Below are 26833 nucleotides of genomic sequence, written 5' to 3'. Positions count from 1 at the left end.
ATTTTGCTCCTCCAAGAGGCTCCGGAGATCAAATCTGGGGAACGGTTTATCTGGGGGCTATATATAATTATGGACCGATATGGACCAATTCTTGCATGGTTGTTAGAGACCATATACTAACACCACGTACCAAGTTTCAACCGGATCGGATGAATTTTGCTCCTCTAAGAGGCTCCGGAGGTCAAATCTGGGGATCGGCTTATATGGGGGCTATATATAATTATGGACCGATGTGGACCAATTTTTGCATGGTTGTTAGAGACCATATACTAACACCATGTACCAAATTTCATCCGGATCGGATGAAATTTGCTTCTCTTAGAGCAATCGCAAGCCAAATTTGGAGGTCCGTTTATATGGGGGCTATACGTAAAAGTGGACCGATATGGACCAATTTTTGCATGGTTGTTAGAGACCATATAATAACACTATGTACCAAATTTCAGCCTGAGCGGATGAAATTTGCTTCTTTTAGAGCAATCGCAAGCCAAATTTGGGGGTCCGTTTATATGGGGGCTATACGTAAAAGTGGACCGATATGGACCAATTTTTACATGGTTGTTAGAGACCATATACTAACACCATGTACCAAATTTCGGCTGGATCGGATGAAATTTGCTTCTTTAAGAGCAATCGCAAGCCAAATTTGGGGGGTCCGTTTATATGGGGGCTATACGTAAAAGTGGACCGATATGGCCCATTTGCAATACCATCCGACCTACATCAATAACAACTACTTGTGCCAAGTTTCAAGTCGATAGCTTGTTTCGTTCGGAAGTTAGCGTGATTTCAACAGACGGACGGACGGACATGCTCAGATCGACTCAGAATTTCACCACCACCCAGAATATATATACTTTATGGGGTCTTAGAGCAATATTTCGATGTGTTACAAACGGAATGACAAAGTTAATATACCCCCATCCTATGGTGGAGGGTATAACAAGCGTCGCCAAAAAAGTTATGAAAATGATCTTTTTCGATCCGGAAGTGGTGCAAAATTGACGCAGAAGCGATGAATTTAAAATGGGCTTGTCATAGGACGGAAGTCCTCCATTTCAACAGCCGTTGCACTGAATTTGCATCACTTCTTTAGGTGTGATCCGAATTCAATGGATGCAAAATTAAAAAATTCTGTGATATTTTGTAAAATAAATTTTTTTTTATAATTTTTAATGGATTCTAACGCTTGTCGGAAACGTTTGACCTCAAATATTTTCAAAAATGCACAATTTTTTCAGATTGGATATAGCATTTTTGTCGACAAAATTTAAATGATTTGTACCATAATATGAATTCTTACTCTGCTTTTAACCTATTTGAAACAAAAAAAGTTAAAATATCCATTAAAAGTGTGAAAAAACCAAGTTATAAAAAATTGAATTAAAAGAACTTCCTGGGTAGTAACAAAAAGAATATCATTGGGAGTGCATCTTCTGGAAGTGCTTTTAACGGTGTGCCTTTGGAAGAACTTCCAAATTTTTTTGCTGGGTTCGTGATTGAATCATAATTTTTTTGTGTTCAAAAATGATAGTATCAATTAAAAAAATTGATTGAAAGCCATTTGAAAAATTAATTGATCAAATTAAAAAATTAATTGATACTATTGATTTTTGTTTCAATTAAAAAATGTATTGAATCAATTAAATTTTTAATTGAATAGTTTTTAAAACTTTAATTTAAAAAAAAAAATGGTGAATTTTGTTTTTCTGTGCTCGCATTATCGGATTTGGCTCATCTTGACACACCCATACACGGACAGAAAACAAATTGTTTCTGATTGAATCTCGAAATTAATTGATCCAATTCAGTTTTTAATTGAAATGTCGTCAATCAATCATAATTTTATTTGGGCATAAAAAATACTTGAAAAAATACTTGATTGGGCGTCTGGAAAGTGTATTTTCTATCCGATTTGCCTGAAATTGGAAATCTAGAGGTATTCTAGGACCATAAATAGGTGTGCCGAAAATGGGATGTATCGGTCCATGTTTTGATATAGCCCCCATATAGACCGATCTCCCGTCCGTCTGTTGAAATCACGCTAACTTCCGAACGAAACAAGCTATCGACTTGAAAATTGGCACAAGTAGTTGTTATTGATGTAGGTCGGACGGTATTGCAAATGGGCCATATCGGTCCACTTTTACGTATAGCCCCCATATAAAGGGACCCTGAGATTTGGCTTGTGGAGCCTCTAACAGAAGCATATTTCATCCGATCCGGAGCCACCGTGGTGCAATGGTTAGCATGCCCGCCTTGCATACACAAGGTCGTGGGTTCGATTCCTACTACGACCGAACACCAAGAAATTTTTCAGCGGTGGATTATCCCACCTCAGTAATGCTGGTGACATTTCTGAGGGTTTCAAAGCTTCTCTAAGTGGTTTCATTGGAATGTGGAACGCCGTTCGGACTCGGCTATAAAAAGGAGGTCCCTTGTCATTGAGCTTAACATGGAATCGGGCAGCACTCAGTGATAAGAGAGAAGTTCACCACTGTGGTATCACAATGGACTGAATAGTCTAAGTGAGCCTGATACATCGGGCTGCCACATAACCTAACCTAACCTAACCATCCGATCCGGCTAAAATTTGGTACATGGTGTTGGTATATGGTCTCTAACAACCATGCAAAAATTGGTCCACATCGGTCCATAATTATATATTGCACCCATATAAACCGATCCCCAGATTTGACCTCCGGAGCCTCTAGGAGGAGCAAAATTCATTCGATCCGGTTCAAATTTGGAACGTGGTGTTAGTATATAGCCGCTAACAACCATACCAAAATTGGTCCATATCGGTCTATAGTTATATATAGCCGATCTCCAATCACACAAAAATTGGTCCATATCGGTTCATAATCATGGTTGCCACGCGAGCCAAAAATAATCTACCAAAGTTTTATTTCTATAGAAATTTTTTTCAAAATTTTATTTCAATAGAAAATTTTGTCAAAATTTTATTTCTATAAAAAATTTTGTTAAAATTTTATTCGGTTCATAATCATGGTTACCACTCGAGCCAAAAATAATCTACCAAAATTTTATTTCTATAGAAAATTTTGTCAAAATTTTATTTCTATAGAAAATTTTGTTAAAATTTTATTTCCATAGAAAATTTTTAAAAATTTATTTCGGTAGAAAATTTTGTTCAAATTTTATTTCTATAGAATCTACCAAAATTTTATTTCTATAGAAAATTTTGTCAAAATTTTATTTCTATAGAAAATTTTGTTAAAATTTTATTTCCATAGAAAATTTTTAAAAATTTATTTCGGTAGAAAATTTTGTTCAAATTTTATTTCTATTGAAAATTTTGTTAAAACTTTATTTCTGTAGAAAATTTTGTCAAAATTTTATTTCTGTAGAAAATTTTGTCAAAATTTTATTTCTGTAGAAAATTTTGTCAAAATTTTATTTCTTAAGAAATTTTGTTAAAATTGTATTTCTATAAAAAAAAAATTAAATTTTATTTCTGTAGAAAATTTTTTTAAAATTTTATTTCTATAGAAAATTTTGTCAAAATTTTATGTCTATAGAAAATTTTGTCAAACTGAATTATATACGTATTTGATCGTTTTTTTTTTGATTTTATATATATGGACTTACATAAAGGGAAAATTTAGAAGATGGTGTTAGGAGGTTTTAAGATACCTTGCCATCGGCAAGCGTTGCCGCAACTTAAGTAATTCGATTGTGGATGACAGTGTTTAGAAGAGGTTTCTACGCAATCCATGGTGGAGGGTACATAAGCTTCGGCCTGGCCGAACTTACAGCCGTATATACTTGTTTTTTTTTTCAAAATTTTATTTATATAGAAAATTTTGTCAAAATTTTATTGTTATAGAAAATTTTAAATCGGCACAAAATATTGGCCTCTGGGGACATAGGAGTGTAAATTAGGCGATAGCTAGATATGGGAGTTATATATGGATCTGAACAGATTTGACTGATATTCTGCAAAATTTAGGAGGCTCTCAAAATATTCGATTATGCGAAATTGGAAGAAGAAAATTTTATTTCTATAGAAAATTTTGTTAAAATATTATTTCTATAGAATTTTTTTGCAAAATTTTATTTCTTTAGAAAACTTTGTCAAAATTTTATTTCTATAGAAAATTTTTCAAAATTTTATTTCTATAGAAAATTTTGTCAAAATTTTATTTCTATAGAAAATTTTGTCAGAACTTTATTTCTATAGCAAATTTTTTCAAAATTTTATTTTTATAGAAAATTTTGTCGAAATTTTATTTCTATAGAAAATTTTGTCGAAATTTTATTTCTATAGAAAATTTTGTCAAAATTTTATTTCTATAGAAAATTTTGTCAACATTTTATTTCTATAGAAAATTTTGTCAAAATTTTATTTCTATAGAAAATTTTGTCAAAATTTTATTTCAATAGAAAATTTTATCAAAATTTTATTTCTATAGAAAATTTTGTCAAAATTTTATGTGAATAGAAAATTTTGTCAAAATTTTATTTCTATAGAAAATTTTGTCAAAATTTTATTTCTATAGAAAATTTTGTCAAAATTTTATTTCTATAGAAAATTTTGTCAAAATTGTATGTGTATAGAAAATTTTGTTAAAATTGTAGTCCTATAGAAAATATCTTCCATATTTGGTAGAATTCTACCAACTGTGGCAACCGTGCTTCTAACACTTTACATGCAAAAAAAAAAAAATAATAATTTCTCTTCTCGGAAACGAAATTTTAGAGAAACGACGATTTCTTCTATTGTTAAAGTTATTTATTTCAGGACAAACTAAATTTTTTGGGGACAAAAGCAGTAACGGAAGAAATGAAAATTTCGTTTGGGAGAAATGAATTATTTTATTTTTGTGTGTATTTTCTCTATAAGGTTCTCTCGTTACACTAAAGTTCGTCGCTTTCTTAGAAAATGGACTTTTATTTCATGGTTCAATAGCTCATGAAATCATCATTAACCCATGCAGGTCTATATAGACCAACAACGCCAAATCAAATATGAATTTAGATTTTCTTGATCGTATTGTATTACAATTGAATTACAGAGTAAAATATTTGTATGATTGAATGTACTTTGTATGCATGTATATTGTGTGACTTGCAAAAAATCCCATTCAAAAAACACGTGAGAAAATTAATTGTAACTGATGGCAATTGACCGATTCATACATTGCTAATCGTCTTTCTGATTATTGTTGTATGTGCCGATATGTAATAAAGGCTCTCTCTCTCTGTTTTGTTTTTTTTTTATCTTCAACAATAAATTTAAATTTGTTTGTTATTGTTTGGTATGGGGTTTTACGAAATCGTTAAATTTAAATCTATTTGCAAAGTATTTGTATATCTTGTGATATTAACAAATATGAGGAAAGTGTTTCCATAAAGATATCGATGTAGTTATCGCCTGCACGCGCCTTAGATCAATAAATGAATTATGAAAATCATTTGATAGATAAAAGCAACGAAAAATATTGTTGTGCAAGATATTTTAAATTAGAATATTCGAGAATATGGATTCAGAATTTTTTTTATTTCAAATCAAATTTTAATAAAAAACAACTATATACAGCACAAAGTTCGGCCAGGCCGAATCTTACGTACCCTCCGCCATGGATTGCATAGAAACTTGTACTAAAGACTGTCATCCGCAATCGAATTACTTGGGTTGCGGTAACACTTGCTTATGGCAAGGTATCTTAAAACTTCTTAACACCGTCATCTTAATTGTAAGTTAGTCCATACGTGGTATATAATAAACAAAAACATGTATATACGGCCGTAAGTTTGGCCAGGCCGAAGCTTATGTACCCTCCACCATGGATTGCGTAGAAACTTCTACTGAAGACTGTCATCCACAATCGAATTACTTGGGTTGCGGTAACACTTGCCGATGGCAAGGTATCTTAAAACTTCCTAACACCGTAATATATACCACATAGTCCATACGTGGTATATATTAAACTAAAAAAGGCCGATTAAATACGTATATAATTAAGTTTAAAGTTCCTATAGAAACAAAATTTTGACAACATACTTTATAGAAGTATAATTTGGAAAAAATTTTCTATAGAAATAAAATTTTGACAAAATTTTCTATGGAAATAAAATTTTGACAAAATTTTCTATAGAAATAAAATTTTGACAAAATTTTCTATAGAGATGATATGGACCGATATGGACCAATTCTTGCATGGTTGTTAGAGACCATATACTAACAGCACGTACCAAATTTCAACCGGATCGGATGAATGTTGCTCCTCTAAGAGGCTCCGGAGGTCTAATCTGGGGATCGGTTTATATGGGGGCTTTATACAATTATGGGCTGATGTGGACCAATTTTTGCACGGTTGTTAGAGACCATATACTAACACCATGTACCAAATTTCAGCCGGATCGGATGAAATTTGCTTCTCTTAGAGGCTCCGCAAGCCAAATCGGGGGATCGGTTTATATGAGGGCTATATATAATTATAAACCGATATGGACCAATTCTTGCATGTTTGTTAGAGACCACATTCTAACACCATGTTCCAAATTTCAACCGTATCGGATGAATTTTGCTCCCCCAAGAGGCTCCGGAGGACTAGAGGTGTGCACGTGAGTAATAGTTTACTCACGCTCACGCACACTCACGACAGAAAAATCATACTCACGCACACTCACGCACGATATTTTTTGGTAGGACTCACGCTCACGCACACTCACGAAAAGAAAATTTATATTCACGGACACTCACGCACGAAAACGTCGTGACTCACAAAAAATACCGTGACTCACGAAAAATACCGTGAATCACGAAAAATATCGTGACTCACGAAAAATTTTATAATTAATTTACCTTACGAAGTGTCTGAAAACATGAGCATTATTAAAATCGAGAGTGTTATTAAACTCTTAACATCTCAGGTGTCACTAGAATTGTAATTGAATTTAACTCTTAAGCGTTTTATGTTGGTGAGCAGGAATATTGTCGTGAGTGTAATTCGTTACTCACACACACTCACGACGATATTATTTTCGTGACTCACGTTCACGCACGACATTTTGTTTTGTTAATCACGCTCACGCACACTCACGCTGTTGTCATGAGTGTGACTCACGACTCACGCACGAATCACGAACATTTTCGTGAGTCACGACAATTTCGTGTCACGTGCACACCTCTACGGAGGACAAATCTGGGGATCGATTTATATGGGGGCTATATATAATTATGCACCGATATGGACCAATTTCTGCATGGTTGTTAGAGACCATATACTAACACCATGTACCAAATTTCAGCCGGATCGGATGAAATTTGCTTCTCTTAAAGCAATCGCAAGCCAAATTTGGGGGTCCGTTTATATGGGGGCTATATGTAAAAGTGGACCGATATGGCCCATTTGCAATACCATCCGACCTACATCAATAACAACTACTTGTGCCTTGTGTTTCAAGTCGATAGCTTGTTTCGTTCGGAAGTTAGCGTGATTTCAACAGACGGACGGACGAACGGACATGCTCAGATCGAATCAGAATTTCACCACGACCCAGAATATATATACTTTATGGGGTATTAGAGCAATATTTCGATGTGTTTCAAACGGAATGACAAAGTTAATATACCCCCATCCTATGGTGGAGGGTATAAAAAGGCCGATTAAATACGTATATAATTCAGTTTGAAGAAATTTTCTATAGAAATAAAATTTTGACAAAATTTTCTATAGAAATAAAATGTTGACAAAATTTTCTATAGAAATAAAATTTGACAAAATTTTCTATAGAAATAAAATTTTGACAAAATTTTCTATAGAAATAAAATTTTGACAAAATTTTCTATAGAAATAAAATTTTGACAAAATTTTCTATGGAAATAAAATGTTGACAAAATTTTCTATGGAAATAAAATTTTGACAAAATTTTCTATAGAAATAAAATTTTGACAAAATTTTCTATAGAAATAAAATTTTGACAAAATTTTCTATAGAAATAAAATTTTGACAAAATTTTCTATAGAAATAAAATTTTGACAAAATTTTCTATAGAAATAAAATTTTGACAAAATTTTCTATAGAAATAAAATTTTGACAAAATTTTCTATGGAAATAAAATTTTGACACAATTGTCTATGGAAATAAAAATTTGACAAAATATTCTATAGAAATACAATTTTGACAAAATTTTTTATGGAAATAAAATTTTGACAAAATTGTATATGGAAATAAAAATTTGACAAAATATTCTATAGAAATACAATCTTGACAACATTTTCCATAGAAATAGAATTTTGGTAAAATTTTCTATAGAAATAGAATTTTGACAAAATTTTCTATAGAAATAAAATTTTGACATCATTTTCCATAGAAATATAATTTTGACAAAATTTTCTATAGAACTAAAATTTTGAGAAAATTTTCTACAGAAATAAAACTTTAACAAAATTTTCTACAAAAATAAAATTTTGACAAAATTTTCTATGGAAATAAAATTGTGACAAAATTGTCTATGGAAATAAAATTTTGACAAAATATTCTATAGAAATACAATTTTGACAACATTTTCCATAGAAATAAAATTTTGACAAAATTTTCTATAGAAATAAAATTTTGACAAAATTTTCTATAGAAATAAAATTTTGACAAAATTTTCTATAGAAATAAAATTTTGACAAAATTTTCTATAGAAATAAAATTTTGACAAAATTTTCTATAGAAATAAAATTTTGACAAAATTTTCTATAGAAATAAAATTTTGACAAAATTTTCTATAGAAATAAAATTTTGACAAAATTGTCTATGGAAATAAAAATTTGACAAAATATTCTATAGAAATACAATTTTGACAAAATTTTTTATGGAAATAAAATTTTGACAAAATTGTCTATGGAAATAAAAATTTGACAAAATATTCTATAGAAATACAATTTTGACAACATTTTCCATAGAAATAGAATTTTGGTAAAATTTTCTATAGAAATAGAATTTTGACAAAATTTTCTATAGAAATAAAATTTTGACATCATTTTCCATAGAAATATAATTTTGACAAAATTTTCTATAGAACTAAAATTTTGAGAAAATTTTCTACAGAAATAAAACTTTAACAAAATTTTCTACAAAAATAAAATTTTGACAAAATTTTCTATGGAAATAAAATTGTGACTAAATTGTCTATGGAAATAAAATTTTGACAAAATATTCTATAGAAATACAATTTTGATAACATTTTCCATAGAAATAGAATTTTGGTAAAATTTTCTATAGAAATAAAATTTTGACAAAATTTTCTATAGAAATAAAATTTTGACAAAATTTTCTATAGAAATAAAATTTTGACAAAATTTTCTATAGAAATAAAATTTTGACAAAATTTTCTATAGAAATAAAATTTGACAAAATTTTCTATGGAAATAAAATTTTGACAAAATTTTCTATGGAAATAAAATTTTGACAAAATTGTCTATGGAAATAAAAATTTGACAAAATATTCTATAGAAATACAATTTTGACAACATTTTCCATAGAAATAGAATTTTGGTAAAATTTTCTATAGAAATAGAATTTTGACAAAATTTTCTATAGAAATAAAATTTTGACATCATTTTCCATAGAAATATAATTTTGACAAAATTTTCTATAGAACTAAAATTTTGAGAAAATTTCTACAGAAATAAAACTTTAACAAAATTTTCTACAAAAATAAAATTTTGACAAAATTTTCTATGGAAATAAAATTGTGACTAAATTGTCTATGGAAATAAAATTTTGACAAAATATTCTATAGAAATAAAATTTTGATAACATTTTCCATAGAAATAGAATTTTGGTAAAATTTTCTATAGAAATAAAATTTTGACAAAATTGTCTATAGAAATAAAATTTTGACAAAATTTTCTATAGAAATAAAATTTTGACAAAATTTTCTATAGAAATAAAATTTTGACAAAATTTTCTATAGAAATAAAATTTTGACAAAATTTTCTATGGAAATAAAATTTTGACAAAATTTTCTATGGAAATAAAATTTTGACAAAATTGTCTATGGAAATAAAAATTTGACAAAATATTCTATAGAAATACAATTTTGACAAAATTTTTTATGGAAATAAAATGTTGACAAAATTGTCTATGGAAATAAAAATTTGACAAAATATTCTATAGAAATACAATTTTGACAACATTTTCCATAGAAATAGAATTTTGGTAAAATTTTCTATAGAAATAGAATTTTGACAAAATTTTCTATAGAAATAAAATTTTGACATCATTTTCCATAGAAATATAATTTTGACAAAATTTTCTATAGAACTAAAATTTTGAGAAAATTTTCTACAGAAATAAAACTTTAACAAAATTTTCTACAAAAATAAAATTTTGACAAAATTTTCTATGGAAATAAAATTGTGACAAAATTGTCTATGGAAATAAAATTTTGACAAAATATTCTATAGAAATACAATTTTGACAACATTTTCCATAGAAATAAAATTTTGACAAAATTTTCTATAGAAATAAAATTTTGACAAAATTTTCTATAGAAATAAAATTTTGACAAAATTTTCTATACAAATAAAATTTTGACAAAATTTTCTATAGAAATAAAATTTTGACAAAATTTTCTATAGAAATAAAATTTTGACAAAATTTTCTATAGAAATAAAATTTTGACAAAATTTTCTATAGAAATAAAATTTTGACAAAATTGTCTATGGAAATAAAAATTTGACAAAATATTCTATAGAAATACAATTTTGACAACATTTTCCATAGATATAGAATTTTGGTAAAATTTTCTATAGAAATAGAATTTTGACAAAATTTTCTATAGAAATAAAATTTTGACATCATTTTCCATAGAAATATAATTTTGACAAAATTTTCTATAGAACTAAAATTTTGAGAAAATTTTCTACAGAAATAAAACTTTAACAAAATTTTCTACAAAAATAAAATTTTGACAAAATTTTCTATGGAAATAAAATTGTGACTAAATTGTCTATGGAAATAAAATTTTGACAAAATATTCTATAGAAATACAATTTTGATAACATTTTCCATAGAAATAGAATTTTGGTAAAATTTTCTATAGAAATAAAATTTTGACAAAATTTTCTATAGAAATAAAATTTTGACAAAATTTTCTATAGAAATAAAATTTTGACAAAATTTTCTATAGAAATAAAATTTTGACAAAATTTTCTATAGAAATAAAATTTTGACAAAATTTTCTATGGAAATAAAATTTTGACAAAATTTTCTATGGAAATAAAATTTTGACAAAATTGTCTATGGAAATAAAAATTTGACAAAATATTCTATAGAAATAAAATTTTGACAAAATTTTTTATGGAAATAAAATTTTGACAAAATTGTCTATGGAAATAAAAATTTGACAAAATATTCTATAGAAATACAATTTTGACAACATTTTCCATAGAAATAGAATTTTGGTAAAATTTTCTATAGAAATAGAATTTTGACAAAATTTTCTATTGAAATAAAATGTTAACAAATTTTCTATAGAAATAAAATTTTGACATCATTTTCCATAGAAATATAATTTTGACAAAATTTTCTATAGAAATAAAATTTTGAGAAAATTTTCTACAGAAATAAAACTTTAACAAAATTTTCTACAAAAATAAAATTTTGACAAAATTTAGAAATTTTCTATAGAAATTAAATTTTGACAACATTTTTTATACAAATAAAATTTTGACATCATTTTCCATAGAAATATAATTTTGACAACATTTTCTATAGAAATAAAATTTTGAGAAAATTTTCTACAGACAAAATTTTTTATAGAAATAGAATTTTGACAAAATTTTCCATAGAAATAAAATTTTCACAAAATTTTCTACAGAAATAAAATTTTGACAAAATTTTTTATAGAAATAGAATTTTGACAACATTTTCCATAGAAATATAATTTTGGTAAAATTTTCCATAGAAATATAATTTTGGTAAAATTTTCCATAGAAATAAAATTTTGACAAAATTTTCTACAGAAATAAAATTTTGACAAAATTTTTTATAGAAATAGAATTTTGATAAAATTTTCCATAGAAATAAAATTTTGACAACATTTTCCATAGAAATATAATTTTGGTAAAATTTTCTATAGAAATAAAATTTTGACAAAATAGAAATAAAATTTTGACAAAATTTTCCATAAAAATAAAATTTTGCCAAATTTTCTATAGAAATAAAATTTTGACAAAATTTTCTATAGAAATAAAATTTTTTTAAGCATTGTTGTTGTTTTTTATTTCAGCTTAAAACCATACATTGTCAAATTTATTTGGGCAAAGCCCATTCTTTTCCTCTGTTGGTTAAGCTACACTTGTAGTTTAGTCAATGTATGGTTTTAAATAAAAAACAACAACAGAAATAAAATTTTGACAAAATTTTATTTATATATAGAAATAAAATTTTGACACAATTTTCTATAGAAATAAAATACAAAATACCAGTTTAATTAGATATTCTTTGTGCTTTTAATAAATGGACATAAACATCCCAAGTTAGATGTTTTTGGGACATTAGTATGCCGGTGGAATCCAAAATACTCAAGCTGTCAATTTATAAATTTTTTTCCCATTACAAATTTGTTTTTGCAAAAATGTTTACGATTATTTCATAATTCATAGTGGGTATTTACATTGTTTGGCCCACAAATGGCATATCTCTCACTACTCGGTGCTGCCAACCCATATACCATAGATACATCATGCATTTATTCCAAATCGAATCTTATCAATTCGCATAAATCCAGGTTCTTGTTTTCGCACTACAAATGTCAATATTGACATTGAAGTATAATTCGTCATTCTTCTGCCATATATTATCGCCATTGCTCACAACCAGGGCTGCCAATAAAATTTTAAGAAAAATCGTCACTTGTTCGTCATAATCGGCACTTGCATTTTAAAAATCGTCAAATCGGGAATTTAAATAATATTAAAATAAAACATATGTTTTGGTTACGCATTCTTAGTAAGCATAGCCGAAAAGTACGCGAACGCCATCCAGTAACTATTCGAATATTCTAAATTCCAGCTTCTAAATATTAAAAACAATAAATGCATCCAGATTTTATATTCCACCTCACATAGTAGTTAGGGTATAATAACTTTGATCCGAACAAAAATGTGCCTACCAGAAATATTGATTTTAGACTCCACAAAACATACTGATCGACTCAGAGACATCTTCTGAGTCGATATATTCGTATTCGTCCGTTCATCGGTCGGACTGTCTATGTATTGTTCGCAGGATTCCGGTCCAATTCTTTTGATGAAACTACTAGCGCTATTGAATTTGGAGAAAAATCGGATCAAATTTAGATAAGGCCCCCCTATATGTATGTATCGCCCCATTTCAACCAATGGGGTCTTGTTAAGCCTATTTACTAAACGGTCTTCTTCAAAAATTAATGCAAGCTAATTAGGAACCCTTAAAGTAAGCAACATTTTATCAAAATCGGTTCAGATTTCGAATTCGTATGATTTTCCCAAATTTTTGAACCGTGTAAATATCGTCATTTTCGAGGCAAAAATCTGAAACTGCTATTTAAAGAGTCAAAAAATCGTCAAAATGTCAATAAATCGGCAAAATTGGCAGCCCTGCTCACACCTTCTCGCTGTATCTCTCTCTCACTGGTTTTCTCTTTTTCATATGTTCAATACATTGTTGTGTTTGTCATTGTTTGAAGTTGAAATCAGTGAAAAAAGATCTCCGTCATTTTGTTTCGGTCGTTGTCTTATCAGCTGTAGAAAAAAAAAGTGAAATTTGAAAAAATGTTAATCGAAATAGAATCGATTTTCGTTTTTTTTTTCTATTATGGGAAACAGAATGAGTGTTGTGTGCTCCTATCTTCAGCAAAACACACTTCATTTCTGTCTGATAATATTGTCGCTTATTATCAATTTACGTAGAATATGTTTTAATCTTGAAAATGGGTAATGTTTATCGGTATCTAAATGTTGTGTTCAGGGTCCAATCGGTTACAGTGCGTTCTGTAAGCCATGTTTTCTCTAAAGAATATTAAAAATATCTTCAAAAGAATGTATTAACATATAATTGTTTTATTTAATAATTTTATAAGCTGTTTTATTTGCTTTTAATTAAAATTTTGTTGCTTCAAAAAAAAAATCGTTTGTTTAAAATGCCGTTCCTCAGAAAGGAAGACTCCTACTTCTGCAGACAGAAAAAAGTGATCCCTTCTTTAAGTTAAAAAAAAATGAACTCATTGTGAAGAAAATTTAACTTCGTATAACGCCAAAGAAATTTTTATTTGTTTGCACGATGTGATATTCCTAGAATTTAGGCAGAATTCATTCCATATATTAGTTAACATTTTCCTATATTTATGTACCACTATACTACAGAATAACAAGTATATACGGCCGTAAGTTCGGCCAGGCCGAATCTTATGTACCCTCCATCATGGATTGCGTAGAAACTTCTACAAAAGACTGTCATCCACAATCGAATTACTTGGGTTGCGGTATCTTAAAACTTCTTAACATTGTTTTCTAAATTGTGAATTAGTCCATACGTGGTAGAGAGCTAGAATTGAAATATGGGGTCGCTTATATGGGGGTTATATACAATTATGAACTTGATATGGACCAATTTTTTGTGATTGGGGTAAGTCTACAAATAATTACGAATCGGTATGGACTTTTGCACGGTACGTAGGGAGCCAGAATTGAAATATGGGGGTCGCTTATATGGGGGCTATATACACACACAAAAAATTTTTTTTCTGATTCAATCACGTAATTAATTGATCCAATTAATTTTTTAATTGAAGTGTCTTCAATCACAGAAATAGTATCAATTAAAAAATTAATAGACAGTCATTTAAAAATTAATTGATTCAATTAAAAATTTAATTGATACTATTAATTTATGTGATTGATTTTTATTTCAATTAAAAAATGTGTTGATTCAATTAAATTTTTAATTGAATATTTTTTAAAACTCAATTAAGATTTTAATTGGAAAAATTTTCGTGAATTTTTTTCTGTGCAATTATGAACTTGATATGGACCAATTTTTGTGTGATCGATTTATCTGAGGGCTATATATAACTATAGACCGATATGGACCTAGTTAGGCATGGTTGTTAACGGCCATATACTAACCCACACAAAAAAAAAATTTTCTGATTCAATCACGAAATTAATTGATCCAATTAATTTTTTAATTGAAATGTCTTCAATCACAGAAATGATAGTATCAATTAAAAAATTAATTGAAGGTCAATTAAAAAATTAATTGATCCAATTAAAAAATTAATTGATACTATTAATTTTTGTGATTGATTTTTGTTTCAATTAAAAATTTGTTGATTCAATTATATTTTTAATCGAATATTTTTTAAAACTCAATTAAAATTTTAATTGGAAAAAATTTCGTGAAATTTTTTTCTGTGCACAATGTACCAAATTTCAACTGACTCGGATGAAATTTGCTCCTCCAAGAGGCTCCAAAACTAAATCTCGGGATCGGTTTATATGGGGGCTATATACGATTATGGACTGACATGGACCACTTTTGGCATGGTTGTTAAATATAATATACCACCACCACGTAAAAAATTTCAAACAGATCGGATGAATTTTGCTTCTCCAAAAGGCACCGGAGGTCAAATCTGGGTATCGGTTTATTTATTTTATTTATTTATTTATTTTTTTTTTTGAATGAACCAATTCCTACATGGTTGTTGGATACCATATACTAACATCACGTACCAAATTTCAACCGAATCGGATGGATTTTGCTCTTCTAAGGGGCTCCGGAGGTCAAATCTGGGGATTGGTTTATATAGGGGCTATATATAATTATGGACCGATTTCGAGCTATTTATGCATGGGTGTTTGAGGCCATATATTAACACCACGTTCCACATTTCAACTGAATCAACTGAATTTTGGTCTTCCAAGAGGCTCCGAAGGTTAAATCTGGTGATCGGTTTATATGGGGGCTACATATAATTATGGACCGATGTGGACCAATGTTTGCATGGTCATTAGAGACCATATACTAACACCATGTACCAAATTTCAGCCGGATCGAATGAAATTTGCTTCTCTTAGAGGCTCCGCAAGCCAAATCGGGTGATCGGTTTATATGGGGGCTGTATATAATTATGAACCGATGTGGACCAATTTTTGCATGGTTGTTAGAGATCATATGCTGACATCATGTACCAAATTTCAGCCCGATTGGATGAAATTTGCTTCTCTAAGAGGCTCCGCAAGCCAAATCGGGGGTTCGGTTCATATGAGGGCTATATATAATTATTGACCGATGTGGACCAATTTTTGCATGGTCATTAGAGAACATATATTAAAACCATGTACCAAATTTCAGCCGGATCGAATGAAATTTGTTTCTCTTAGAGGCTCCGCAAGCCAAATCGGGTGATCGGTTTATATGGGGGCTGTATATAATTATGAACCGATGTGGACCAATTTTTGCATGGTTGTTAGAGATCATATGCTGACATCATGTACCAAATTTCAGCCCAATTGGATGAAATTTGCTTCTCTTAGAGGCTCCGCAAGCCAAATCAGGGGATCGGTTTATATGGGGGCTATATATTATTATTGACCGATGTGGACCAATTTTTGCATAGTTGTTTGAGACCATACACTTACATCATGTACCAAATTTCAGCCGGATCGGATGAAATTTACTTCTCTTAGAGGCTCCCCAAGCCAAATCGGGGGATCGGTTTATATGGGGGCTATATATAATTATGGACCGATGTCGACCAATTTTTGCATGGTTGTTAGAGATCATATGCTGACACCATGTACCAAATTTCAGCCGGATCGGATAAAATTTGCTTCTCTTATAGGCTCCTCAAGCCAAATCGGGGGATCGGTTTATATGGGGGCTATATATAATTATGGACCGATGTGGTTCAATTTTTGCATGGTTGTTAGAGACCATATACTAACACCATGTACCAAATTTCAGCCGAATCGGATGAAATATGCTTCTGTTAGAGGCTCTGCAAGCCAAATCTGGGGATATATATAATTATGGACCGATATGGCCCATTTGCAATACCATCCGACCTACATCAATAACAAATACCAACAAATGCCAAGTTTCAAGTCGATAGCTTGTTTCGTTCGGAAGTTAGCATGATTTCAACAGACGGACGGACGGACATACTTGTGCCAAGTTTCAAGTCGATAGCTTGTTACGTTCGGAAGTTAGCATGATTTCAACAGACGGACGGACGGACATGCTTAGATCGACTCAGAATTTCACAACGACCCAGAATATATGTACCAGAGGTGTGCACGTGACACGAAATTGTTGTGACTCACGAACATTTTCGTGATTCGTGCGTGAGTCGTTGTTGTTGTTGTTGAAAAACAGTTTTTAATGTAGTTTCATCCATTTTGTTCTATGCTTGTGTAGTTCAGCTGGTAGCCAGATCAAGGAACTCTGCGACAAGGATGGGGTGTGTCCAGAGTGATCTGGTAGTGAGACGGATAGGCTTAGCTGGGCAAGCAAAAAGGTGACGAGTGTCATGTGGCCCTTGATTACATATGGGACACACGTCAGCTACGCTGCTATCAATCACTGATAAGTATGAATTGAGGTGGATGCACTTGCCTGATCTTAGTTGGGCCAAAACTACCCTTGTCTGCCGTGGGAGGTTTCTCTCCTCCGGTGCAATGGGCGGCGGTCGGACTCCGAAAACAGGATTAACCTTGTAGCTTCTCACCGCTTCAACTACAGTGTCCTCATGAATCCTGTTCAGACCTGTCTGGTATGCTGCCTGATCTAGAGGCTCTCTTTTGTAACGCTGGATGAAGATCAACCCTTACATTCCTGGGTGGAGGTTGTCTATCCACAAGATGGTGATTCGGATGACAACTTCGATGGCAACCCAAGAGGTACTGCTTAGACAACATGTAGTTGTGTCGACGCACTGGGATGATCTTGATCTCCGCATAAAGGTGATCCAGGGGTGTACTGCGGAGACATCCTGTTGCGGTTCCAAGGGCAGCGTTCTGACAGGTATGTATGTTATTCCACTGCGTATCGCTCGTTTGAGGTGTCCACACTGGCGCTGCATAGTTTACCACCGACCGGCCAATTGCCTTATATGTAGTTAACAAGATTTCTTTGTCCACACCCCAAGTGCTGCCGGCAAGCGACTTGAGGACCTTGTTTCTACCGCGGAGCTTATCACAAATTGCAGTGGCATGGGCGGATGACTTATAAAGGCTGTCGAATGTGACCCCGAGAATCTTGGGTTAATTTGTTGTCGGAATTGTTTCGACATCGACTCTGCGTACTTCCGCCGTCCATGTAGTGAATAGTGTGGCTAAGGATTTGGTGGGAGATATCCTCAAATTTCTTGCAGTGAAATAACTGGTAAGATCAGCGAGGTAGACATTTAATCGATCGCAAATGTCATCAATAATGGGCCCGGATGCCATGATTGTGCAATCGTCCGCATAAGACACAATCTCAACGCCGTCAGGAGGGGGTGGAATCGAGGACAGGTAGAGGTTAAACAGTGCCGGAGATATCACCCCGCCTTGGGGAACTCCCTCTTTAACTCTACGGGGTTTTGACTTCTTGTGCCTGAATTCCACGTACGACTGGCGTCCACACATATAATTCAGAACCCAACGCTTCGTTCCTCCCGGTATGGACGTGTTCTCGATGTCCTCGAATAATGTGGCATGGTTGACGTATCGAACGCTTTCGATAGGTCAAGCGCCACGAGGACCGTCCTATGACACGGCTTGGGCTGATTAAGTCCCCTATTGATATGTGTCGAAATGGCATGTAAGGCTGTCGTCGTACTGTGTACCTTACGGAATCCATGTTGATGGTGGGCAGCTGGAAAATTCTCCCCAAGGCTGGGGAGGAGTAGTGCCTCAAGTGTCTTGGCTACTGGCGAGAGAAGGGATATCGGTCTGTACGATTCACCTTTACTCGAATCTTTGCCTGGCTTCAGTAGTGGAATCACTCTTCCCACCTTCCAGACATCGGGTATAATGAGTGATTCCAAGGACAAATTGAGGAGTCTGTTCAGGTACTCAACTCCCAGTATTCCCTGATGCTTCAGCATTAGCATTGAAATTCCGTCGGGGCCCAGCGCATTAGATGGTTTCGCGCTGTTGATGTCATTGGTAACTTCGGCTGCGGTAAATTGTGGTGTGTCGTCGGCTCGGAGACCACGAGTGGCTCTCCTTTTCGCTCTATCACTCTCGGGATGCTCGACAAACAGTCGGTTGAAGTATTTGGCGCATCTCTTCGGATCAGTCACAGTCACATCGCCAAAGGTAACTGAAATCCCATCATCCCTTGTAGCGGGGTTCGAGAGGGCTCTCACTGTTGTCATGAGCGTGACTCATGAGCGTGAGTCACGCTCATGACAACAGCGTGAGTGTGCGTGATTAGCAAACCAAAATGTCGTGCGTGAGCGTGAGTCACGAAAATAATATCTATAATATTACACTCACGAAAATATTCCTGCTCACCAACATAAAACGCTTAAGAGTTAAATTCAATTACAATTTTAGTGACACCTGGGATGTTAAGAGTTTAATAACACTCTCAATTTTAAAAATGCTCATGTTTTCAGACACTTCGGTAAGGTAAATTAATCATCAAATTATTCGTGAGTCACGATGTTTTTGTGCGTGAGTACAAATTTTCTTTTCGTGAGTGTGCGTGAGTACACATTTTCTTTTCGTGAGTGTGTGTGAGCGTGAGTAAACTATTACTCACGTACACACCTCTAATATATACTTTATGGGGTCGTATAGCAATATTTCGATGTGTTACAAACGGAACTGAAAGTTAATATACATACCCCCCATCCTATGGTGGAGGGTATAAAAATTGTTGAATAAATTACATTTTTAATTGAATTTTTTATACCCTGCTCAACACTGTGTAACAGGGTATTATAAGTTAGTGCATATGTTTGCAACACTCAGAAGGAGACGAGATAGACACATGGTGTCTTTGGCAAAAATCCTCAGGGTGGGCTCCTGAGTCGATCTAGACTTTGTAATCAAAGTCTAGATCGCAGTTTTAGTCAAATCGACTTCAAATTTGGCACCAGTATGTGTTTTGGCTCAGAATAGAACCCTGTTGATTTTGGAAGAAATCGGTTCAGATTTAGATATAGCTCCCATATATATATTTCACCCGATATGGACTTATATGGCCCCAGAAGCCAGAGTTTTACCCTAATTTACTTAAAATTTTGCACAAGAAGAACAATTAGTACTATAATCAAATGTGCCAAATTTTATTAAAATCGGTTCAGATTTAGATATAGCTCCCATATATATCTTTCGCCCGATATGGACTAATACGGTCCCAGAAGCCAGAGTTTTACCCCAATTTGGTTGAAATTTTGCACAGAGAGTAGAATTAGCAATGTAGCTATGCGTGCCAAATTTTGTTGAAATCGGTTCAGATTTAGATATAGCTCCCATATATAGCTTTCGCCCGATTTACACTCATATGACCACAGAGGCCAATTTTTTGGTCCGATTTAGTTGAAATTTTGCACAGGTAGTAGAATTAGCATTGTAGCTATGCGTGCCAAATTTTGTTGAAATCGGTTCAGATTTAGATATAGCTCCCATATATAGCTTTCGCCCGATTTACACTCATATGACCACATAGGCCAATTTTTAACTCCGATTTAGTTGAAATTTTGCACAGGGAGTAGAATTAGCATTGTTGCTATGCGTGCCAAATTTGGTTGAAATCGGTTCAGATTTAGATATAGCTCCCATATATAGCTTTCGCCCGATTTACACTCATATGACCACAGAGGCCAATTTTTAACTCCGATTTAGTTGAAATTTTGCACAGGGAGTAGAATTAGCATTGTTGCAATGCGTGCCAAATTTGGTTGAAATCGGTTCAGATTTAGATATAGCTCCCATATATAGCTTTCGCCCGATTTACACGCATATGACCACAGAGGCCAATTTTTAACTCCGATTTAGTTGAAATTTTGTACAGGGAGTAGAATTAGCATTGTTGCTATGCGTGCCAAATTTGGTTGAAATCGGTTCAGATTTAGATATAGCTCCCATATATATGTTTTTCTGATTTCGACAAAAATGGTCAAAATACCAACATTTTCCTTGTAAAATCGCCACTGCTTAGTCGAAAAGTTGTAAAAATGGCTCTAATTTTCCTAAACTTCTAATACATATATATCGAGCGATAAATCATAAATAAACTTTTGCGAAAATTCCTTAAAATTGCTTCAGATTTAAATGTTTCCCATATTTTTTTACTAACATTGTGTTCCACCCTAGTGCATTAGCCAACTTAAATTTCGAGTCTATAGATTTTGTAGAAGTCTATCAAATTCTTCCAGATCGAGTGATATTTAAATGTATGTATTTGGGACAATCCTTTATATATAGCCCCCAACACATTTGACGGGTGTGATATGGTATCGAAAATTTAGATCTACAAAGTGGTGCAGGGTATAATATAGTCGGCACCGCCCGACTTTGGACTTTCCTTACTTGTTTAAAACTCAATTAAGACTTTAATTGGAAAAATTTTCTTGAAATTTTTTTTCTGTGTGTATAAATTAATATCGTAATTGAATCTAAAAATATTAATTTAAAACTTTGATTGATCTAATTCTTTTTTTAAGCAAAACAAAACTCCATAAAAAAATGTAATTGAGTCATTTAAAGTTTAAGTTGGATCAATTATTTTTCTAATTGTCTATGGTGGTGATATTAACATTTCTGTAATTGATGCAAAAAAAAAAAGAAACAAAAAAACTCTGATGACAAAAAATTTTTAGCTCTTTGCTTAACAACATTCTTGTGGAATGTACTGTTCATTTTGGATTTCTCCACATATGGCCATTATAAATGTACATACAAAAAACATTTCGGAATCGAAGGCTCGTTTCAGAACTAAAATGGAAGAAAGGAGAATTCATGAAAAAAAATTAATACCAACGTTGACCGGCTTGATAACAAATGTTATGTACTACAAAATGAATTGGCGGCTACTCGTCAATGTAGCCGGTTTTTTTATGGCGTTTTTTTTTTCATTTATTAGTCAATCTATATATATATATAGTGTAAGCGTATTGAAACATTGAAGCGTCTGAAGTCCAGTTTATTCCTATAGCTCACACAGATACTCTATAACTCTGCAACGGCGCGGACGTGTTTTTCCCTCTTGTTTTTTTTTCGGGGAAAATTGAAAATTGATTCAAAATCGAAATACATGACAGTGGATGTGAAGACGATACTATAAAGTTGAGATAGTGGTATAGTGTTTTGTTAAACGAATCGAAAACAAATTAATTTCAATATTATATAGGACCGGTGTTTTTTTTTGTGCGAGATATTTGCATTAATTGGTTGTTTGTTTTTATAAAAAAAAAGAAAAAAAAAAAACTAAAGGAAAAAAATTGAACAACTGGTGTTGATGAATTTAAAAATAGTTTTCATTTATTTCGACAATTACTAGAAAACTAAAAAGCAAAAAAGTACATAAAACCCACAACAAGTTATTTACAAATTTAAACAGAAAATCATTAAGATCTTAACATCTGGTTTTGAAAACAAAAGCTAAATGTAGGTTTCATATTTTTTTTTATGATTTTTGTTTTAACATTTTATTCTAAATGAAGCAAAACAACAATAGAAAAATTCGGAAGTAATGCTTCTGAATTTTTACTAATTCTCAGTTCATTGGATATGCAATGATTTACACAATTTTAAATAACCTCCTTCATACATTATGCATGTAATTAAAAATACATATATATTTTTTTTTATACCCTCCACCATAGGATTGGGGTATATTAATTTTGTCATTCCGTTTGTAACACATCGAAATATTGCTCTAAGACCCCATAAAGTATATATATTGTGGGTCGTGGTGAAATTCTGAGTCGATCTGAGCATGTTCGTCCGTCCGTCTGTTGAAATTATGCTAACTTCTGAACGAAACAAGCTATCGACTTGAAACTTGGCACAACTAGTTGTTTTTGATCTAGGTCGGATGGTATTGCAAATGGGCCATATCGGTCCACTTTTACGTATAGCCCCCATATAAACCGATCCCCATATTTGAACTCCGGAGCCTCTTGGAGGAGCAAAATTCATCCGATACGATTGAAATTTGGTACATGGTGTTAAAGTGTGATACGGTCAAAATTTGGTCAAGGGAAAACGCGTGTAAATCTGTGAAATCGTTTATTTAAAAAATCAAATTAAATTTCTTTTTCAAGTTCAATTAGTATAAAATTCAGGAAAAATATTCAGTTAGGCTTTCGCTTTTCCAAATCCGAATTGCCGGGCCTCACGCTTGACACCTGCCATCAGATTTTGTACACCAACCTTGTCCACCTTCTTCGCCGCAGAAAGCCAGTTTGCCTTGAACTGCTGCTCGTCCTTAGCAGTTTTTTTGGTCTTCTTTAGGTTCCGCTTGACAATAGCCCAGTATTTATCAATTGGGCGGAGCTCTGGCGTGTTGGGAGGGTTCTTGTCCTTGGGAACCACCTGCACGTTGTTGGCGGCGTACCACTCCATGGCCTTTTTACTGTAATGGCAAGATGCCAAATCCGGCCAAAACAGTACGGAACAACCGTGTTTCTTCAGGAAAGGCAGCAGACGTTTATTCAAACACTCTTTCACGTAAATTTCTTGGTTGACAGTCCCGGAAGCTATGAAAATGCTGCTTTTCAAGCCACAGGTACAGATGGCTTGCCAAACCAGATATTTCTTTGCGAACTTTGACAGTTTTATGTGCTTGAAAATATCTGCTACCTCTCCCCTTCCTTTTGCCGTATAAAACTCCTGTCCCGGAAGCTGCTTGTAGTCGGCGCAGTCAAACTTCGTCAGCATCGTCGTGTACAGCCTCCGGGATCGCGCTTTGGCCGTCGTATTTTGTTTATCATCGCGATTTGGAGTCACTACCTTCTTGTAAGTCGATAGTCCGACTCGTTTTTTGGCTCGATGCACGGTTGTAGACGGACGATACACCCAGCTTATTTGCGGCATCTCGGAGAGAGAGGTTAAGGTTTCGCTTGAAACTACCGGCAACTCTCTTTGTCGTCTCAGCGGCTTCTGGTTTTCGATTTCCCCCCGATACAGACTTCCTGGCTGTCGACAAACGTTCCCCAAACACTTTAATTACATTTGTAACGGTTGATTTGGCAACTTTTAGCGATTTTGCCAGCTTTGCGTGCGAGTAGCTCGGATTTTCGCGATGCGCGAGCAAAATTTTGATACGCTGCTCTTCTTGCTTGGACGGCATTTTGACAACTGAAGAGTGCATTCCAAAATCAAAATAGGAGCAACATTCTACACACACACCTTCAAAGTGAGTGAGGTGTTCAGGTTTTTTAAATGCAAAATTGAAAGAAATACGTCAAGTTTATATTGACCAAATTAGTATATGGTCTCTAACAACCATGCAGGAATTGGTCCACATCGGTGCATAATTATATATGGCCACCATATAAACGATCCCCAGATTTGACCTCTGAATTTCTTGGAGGAGCAAAATTCATCCGATCCGCATATGATCTCTAACAACCATGCAAAAATTGGTCCACATCGGTCCATAATTATATTAGCCCCCATATAAACCGATCCCCCGATTTGGCTTGCGGAGCCTCTAAGAGAAGCAAATTTCATCCGATCCACCTGAAATTTGGTGCATGATGTCAGCATATGATCTCTAACAACCATGCAAAAATTGGTCCACATCGGTCCATAATTATATATAGCCCCCATATAAACCGATCCCCCGATTTGGCTTACGGAGCCTTTAAGAGAAACAAATTTTATCCGATCCGGCTGAAATTTGGTACATGGTGTCAGGATATGATCTCTAACAACCATTCAAAAATTGGTCGAAATCGGTCAATAATTATATATAGCCCCCATATAAACCGATCCCCCGATTTGGCTTGCGGAACCTCTAAGAGAATCAAATTTCATCCGATCCGGCTGAAATTTGGTACATGGCGTATGTACATGGTCTCTAACAACTATGCAAAAATTGGTCCACATCGGTCAATAATTATATATAGCCCCCATATAAACCGATCCCCCGATTTGGCTTGCGGGGACTCTAAGAGAAGCAAATTTTATCCGATCCTGCTGAAATTTGGTACATGGTGTCAGCATATGATCTCTAACAACCATGCAAAAATTGTCAATAATTATATATAGCCCCCATATAAACCGATCCCCCGATTTGGCTTACGGAGCCTTTAAGAGAAGCAAATTTAATCCTATCCGGCTGAAATTTGGTACATGGTGTATGTATATGGTATCTAACAACTATGCAAAAATTGGTCCACATCGGTCAATAATTATATATAGCCCCCATATAAACCGATCACCAGATTTGGCTTGAGGAACCTATAAGAGAAGCAAATTTTATCCGATCCGATCCACCTGAAATTTGGTGCATGATGTCAGCATATGATCTCTAACAACCATGCAAAAATTGGTCCACATCGGTCCATAATTATATATAGCCCCCATATAAACCGATCCCCCGATTTGGCTTACGGAGCCTTTAAGAGAAACAAATTTTATCCGATCCGGCTGAAATTTGGTACATGGTGTCCGCATATGATCTCTAACAACCATGCAAAAATCGAACCACATCGGTCCATAATTATATATAGCCCCCATATAAACCGATACCCCGATTTTGCTTGAGGAGCCCATAAGAGAAGCAAATTTTATCCGATCCGGCTGAAATTTGGTACATGGTGTCAGCATATGATCTCTAACAACCATGCAAAAATTGGTCCACATCGGTCCATAATTATATATAGCCCCCATATAAACCGATCCCCCGATTTGGCTTGGGGAGCCTCTAAGAGAAGCAAATTTCATCCGATCCGGCTGAATTTTGGTACATGGTGTAAGTGTATGGTCTCAAACAACTATGCAAAAATTGGTCCACATCGGTCAATAATTATATATAGCCCCCATATAAACCGATCCCCCGATTTGGATTGCGGAGCCTCTAAGAGGAGCACATTTCATACAATCGGGCTGAGATTTGGTACATGGTGTCCGCATATGATCTCTAACAACCATGCAAAAATTGAACCACATCGGTCCATAATTATATATAGCCCCCATATAAACCGATACCCCGATTTTGCTTGAGGAGCCCATAAGAGAAGCAAATTTTATCCGATCCGGCTGAAATTTGGTACATGGTGTCAGCATATGATCTCTAACAACCATGCAAAAATTGGTCCACATCGGTTCATAATTATATACAGCCCCCATATAAACCGATCACCCAATTTGGCTTGCGGAGCCTCTAAGAGAAGCAAATTTCATCCGACACGGCTGAAATTTGGTACATGGTGTTAGTATATGGTCTCTAACAACCATGCAAAAATTGGTCCACATCGGTCCATAAGTATATATAGCCCCCATATAAACCGATCACCAGATTTGACCTCCGAAGCCTCTTGTAAGACCAAAATTCATCTAATTCAGTTCAAATTTGGTACGTGGTGTTAATATATGGCCTCAAACACCCATGCAATAGTTGGTCGAAATCGGTCCATAATTATATATAGCCCCCATATAAACCGATCCCCAGATTTGACCTCCGGAGTCCCTTGGAAGAGCAAAACTCATCCGATTCGGTTGAAATTTGGTACGTGGTGTTAGTATATGTTATCCAACAACCATTCATATCAGTTCATAATTATATATAGCCTCCATATAAACCGATCCCCAGATTTGACCTCCGGTACCTTTTGGAGAAGCAAAATTCATCCGATCTGGTTGAAATTTGGTACG

At 33.1% G+C, this 26833-nt stretch overlaps 1 protein-coding gene across 4 annotated transcripts in view; it reads left to right on the top strand.

The window, feature by feature from the left end:
- Gk2 (Glycerol kinase 2) overlaps nucleotides 1-26833 on the top strand; it is a 62666-nt gene that overhangs the window by 20294 nt on the left and 15539 nt on the right. Inside the window, exon 1 of one of the 4 annotated variants that reach the window (XM_075305623.1) lies at nucleotides 22199-22615. The exons of the other annotated variants lie outside the window; for them this stretch is intronic. The gene's annotated coding sequence lies outside the window, so the exon portion shown is untranslated. Of the gene's footprint in view, nucleotides 1-22198; nucleotides 22616-26833 lie in introns of those variants that run through there. 4 annotated transcript variants of the gene reach the window in all.

The sequence above is a fragment of the Haematobia irritans genome, chromosome 4 (genome assembly GCF_050003625.1).
Source record: "Haematobia irritans isolate KBUSLIRL chromosome 4, ASM5000362v1, whole genome shotgun sequence".
In the NCBI taxonomy this organism is placed as follows: Eukaryota; Metazoa; Arthropoda; class Insecta; order Diptera; family Muscidae; genus Haematobia; species Haematobia irritans.
The sequence above is the reverse complement of the archived record's forward strand: the minus strand, read 5'-3'. Positions and strand labels throughout refer to the sequence as shown.